This window comes from Cupressus sempervirens, chromosome 7 (genome assembly GCF_028749045.1).
Source record: "Cupressus sempervirens isolate cs-2001-9-10 chromosome 7, ASM2874904v1, whole genome shotgun sequence".
NCBI classification, from domain to species: Eukaryota; Viridiplantae; Streptophyta; class Pinopsida; order Cupressales; family Cupressaceae; genus Cupressus; species Cupressus sempervirens.
This window is the reverse complement of record NC_143124.1, coordinates 432,060,974-432,065,846: the sequence shown is the minus strand read 5'-3', so window position 1 is coordinate 432,065,846 and position 4,873 is coordinate 432,060,974. Positions and strand designations below refer to the sequence as shown.

At 30.5% G+C, this 4,873-nt stretch overlaps 1 pseudogene; it reads left to right on the top strand.

The window, feature by feature from the left end:
• The first annotated feature begins 679 nt into the window (after positions 1-679).
• Positions 680-4,327, top strand: LOC149547398 (protein neprosin-like; annotated as a pseudogene).
• The last annotated feature ends 546 nt before the right edge of the window (positions 4,328-4,873 follow it).

Here is a 4,873-nt window from a genome sequence, read left to right as displayed (position 1 = left end):
TCTCCCACCAAGTGGCATCTTCTACCACTAATTGAAAGGCAACCCACACTCCTTAGAGTTTCCTTAAAAATTATGTACATGGAAGTATTTTTCATTGTAACTATCCAATCCTTAGCACCATCTCCTATAGTCTTTCTATTGAAGGTAGGAAGGATGACCTTCTTGAGGTCTTTACTAAGAATTATTGCAATCTGGATCCTATATTTCACCATCTCTACAAATCTATGATTAACTTCCATCTTTTGTTCCTCCTTAAATCTCTTATCTTCCTCAAGCTTTCTTTGTGCCTCCAATAATTGATCATCTTTTCCCCTTCTCGTCATCTTCCTTGAGCCTACACAAGGCCTCTGCATGTTGATCTACAATCCTCTCTCTTCCCCAATTCCTCCTTGGCATGTCTACCTCTGAAGTCATTCTCCAAATTATCCATACATTCACCCTATTGATGCAATAGGGCTCCTTGCTAAGTCAAAAGGGCTAAAATCTAATCCAATCTTTGGTTAGAATCATCATTTTGTTGATGATTACTTGGTCAAGTTCGGCTATTATTTCTAGTCCTACACTAAGAGTTTCACACTTTAACATGGTAGACTAAGGCCCTAGGGTCCATCTCAGCTTCGATACCACATGCAAGGACTATCATCCTACTAAGCATGTGGCATCCATGTTTATGGTCTACATGTTAGGCATATGTTTTATTATAGTTAGTTTCATGGTTGCACTAGATCCATCTAATCCCCTTGTTCTAGGTTACTAGGGTTCTCAGGAAGGTTTGGGGATTTCTTTTATGTCAAGAATATCCTTAAGGGAGTTATCCACTTTAGTTGTGTGATAAAAATATCTCGGTCACACTCCCATCTTGGGTAGCAGATGGGAAAATGTTTGAGGACTCATGAAACTAGGATCTACAAATGGACACTTGTCTGAAAACATTCTTACATATCATATTTCAAGTTGTACTTTATTTTGATGTAATTATTATGACAATGTACTTTATCGATGTATTGTTACATGTATCATGATCATAAGGGATGATTGACATGTAGGTTTCCATTAATTGTAAAATTTTATATTAGTAATTTTATTATCATTATTTTTGAATTTACAAGTTCATATTTTAAATGAATTGTTGACTAGTCAATTTTGGTTATCATTTTGTCATATATGTGATCTTTTCTGCATTTTCTAAGATTTGATGATGTCTCATGCATAATAGGATGGTAGTCCTTACACATCCACAATTACATTTTCTACCCTTGTTAGAAGGGCAATAACAATGTTATCTTCAACTATGAGAACATTACTTTCAGCAATAGTTCTCATTTGTTGCCTAAGCCCAACTAGGAGTTTTGTAGTAGGGTATGGAAATTCATCAAAGCATATTTGTGGGAAGAGTTTTGATAGATATTTTAGTTGACTTATCATGGCTTTAAGATGACCAAACTCTACCTCAATGTCCTTCATCTTTTTCTGCAAGCCCTATACATAGTCAAGATCATCTTCACTGATGAATTCGATTTCACACCATTGCAAAAAGTGATGTTGGGAGAGCTTTGTGGAAGTGACCAAAAATATTTTAGAAAAGTATTGAACTTTCTACATTTATTCATTGTAATGAGATTAAAGAATGAAATTAATAATTTTACAAAAAATTTGATGAAAATAAATTTTCTACTTACCTTAATCAATATGTAATTGAAAAAATCATATTTTAAAATTATTAAATATAAAAATTAGTTATTAACTATAATTTTTTTCAATAAATTGTTATACTTTGTTTTGTTTTGATTGATTGACTCAATAATCAAGTTGTAAATATTGTATCTCAATGAAAGCATAAGTAACCTAGCCTAGGTACATAACCTTCCCTAGATAGAAACTTATACATAACCTATCTTAGGTAGGAACTAACAATTGTACTATTGTATAATCATACCTTCAAATTTTGAATATAGAAAACTAAGGCTCAAGTAAGAAGTCTAGGTATATATTACTAAAACCCTTTTCCCATCGACAAAAGCATTGGTTATGTTGTTAGTTATACATCACCCAGCTTAATCATGTACGCCACCTAAATTTGGCCTGCATAAATGTTAGAACCCAACCACTTTAGGAAGAGGGAAAGAAATTATAGTCCACTAAGACAATTATTCATATGGTGTGAATTAATAAAAATGTTGTTGACTATAGTCATCTAAGATAATACAGGCTTGGTTATAACTATGCATCTCTAGATCTACTTTATTGTCATTGGTTATATAGACTTGGTTACTACTATTTGGTTTCACCAATTACTTTTCATATGTTCCATCACATGATTTTTTCTGCTTATGTTCTTAGTATACCCTTCTGAGACAGGCAATATGAGCATCCAAGATTATATCAATTATGTTAATCCACTGACTATTCACAAATACAAAGTAAGCCAATCTCTTTCCTCTTTATACTTTATCTTTTGTCATTTTCCTCCCTTTCTCTATTATCTGTTCCATTAAAGTTTGTATTTTGTTATGCAGTATGACAATGGAGACAACATACTCTATGTGGAATTTACAAATCAAATTTCCCTCTGCTCTACAAAACAACAATATGGGTATGATAAGGTAACAATTTCATAGTCTTTTTTATAAAGGATACTCTTTCACATTCTAATGAGAAATTTTCTTTTGAAAATCTTTCCTTTACAACAATGGTGCAATAAAATCAATAATATAAAACATATGAGTGGTCTTTCCCGACAAAATAAATTTTTCTTCACTATGGATTATTATGTTTTATAATATTCTTGTTAATATTAATGTATTTTTCAAATTTGATATTTCTAGAAGTTTTCTACTTTTGAGGACAATTTTTTATCACTTCTATACATTATCATTCAATTGATACTATATTTTTATTAATCTAGATAGTGCAATTCTAGAATAGTTTAAATGTGAGTTGGAGGGATGGAAGGCCCCTCAAATATCTCAGGAAGTGGGCTTGGAAAAAAGTGTCTAGAAGGAACAGTCCCTGTTATGGAGATTGAGTATGAACAAGTGAAATTCACAAGATCTGTAAATACATTTTTGAGAAGAAAATTGATAGATTATTTGAAGATGGTTTATGATGTAAGTTCAGTGAATTTTTTTTTAACATATTATAAAAGAGGAAGTGTAGGGTAGGGTCGAGCATCTATAAATACATTTTTGAGAAGAAAATTGATAGATTATTCAAGGATGGTTCATGATGTAAGTTCAATGAATTGTTTTGTTTATTTTTATTTTTATTATAAAAGAGGGAGTGTAGGATAGGGTCGAACTATAATATATAAAATAAAAATTCCAATACACTATGAAATTTTTCCTATTTATTAAAAAAAAATTCAAATATATAAAATAATCTAATATATATTACCTAAAATATCATTTCGTTGAAGTATGTCGTTGTACAATATACTTCTACTTTTGAGGGAATCTATAGTGCACAAGGAAGGTTTAATATATGGAAACCATATGTTGCACCTAATGATACTTTTAGCCTTGAACAAATTTGGCTTGTCCAAGATCCAAGACAACCTTTAGAACAAACAATCAAGGCTAGTTGGGAAGTAAGTAATATTATTATTATATAATGTTTCCTATTAAATGCTTCCTATTTATTAAAAAAAAAGTCCAATATATAAAATTATTTAATATATATTACCTAAAAAATTGTTTCTCTAAAGTATTTATTTCTACAATATACTTTTTCTTTTGAGGGAATCTATAGTGCACAAGGAAGGTTTAATATATGGAAATCATATGTTGCACCTAATGATGGTTTTAGCCTTGAACAAATTTGGCTTGTCCAAGATCCAAGACAACCTTAAGAACAAAACATCGAGGCTTGTTGGGAAGTAAGTAATATTATTATTATATAATGTATCCATAGGTATTCTAGTGTAATTTAAGTGTTGCACTATAATCTAAATTGCTAGAACCAAAAAAATTGCAACAAAATAATCTTGATATTGCAACATATGGTGGTATAATTTGAAATTTCAAGTATTCCCCTCTCATCATCATGGTGATTCTCAACCTAGACTCTTTGTGTATTGGATGGTAACTATGCAATTTGACCATCATGATATTTGTCCTTGTATCAAAGATTAAGATATGCAGTCAACTCATTAACATATGCTACCTTCTTGATGTAGAATCATAATTATCATCACTCAAGTTGTAGGAATGTGGAATGTGAAGGATTTGTGTTGTCCGAAGGTACGCAAAACTATCTAGGCCAACCCATTGAACAAGTATTTGAGTATGAAAAAGATCTGGTTGAAAAATTGATAAGCATAAAAAGGTAGGTGACATTTTCAATAGAGTTAAAATATATATTTATATTGGCTGATTTATAATAATGTTTATCAAAGTTGGTTTAGTAGTAGAGCACATGAATTTTAAAAAGAGATTATAGATTCAAATCTCATAGTAATTAAGTACATTTTGTAGCATGATTAGATGGGTCTATTATTATGAACTATAATTATAGCTCTTATGATAGAGTCCTACTTATATAGTGGTTAAATAGCCAACTAAAATGTAAATTATATAAAGCTCATGGAAAAAAAAAGAGTATCCTCCTTGGTAAGATACGTGATTTTCCTTTTCTTATTCTCTTTTCCTATTTATTACACACAAAAAATGACCACTAATATAAACTAATGTAAACTAATTATAGTTTAAATTAATTTTCTTAATAAACTAAAAATGATGCTTTCAATATGTAGGAAATTATAAAAGGTGAAGCAGTAAGGTATATATTGGCCAAGATCCTTATTTAGTTCATTGGCTGAATCAACCAATATTGTACAATATAGAGGGGAAGTTTTGTATTCTTTTGACGTTGTAGG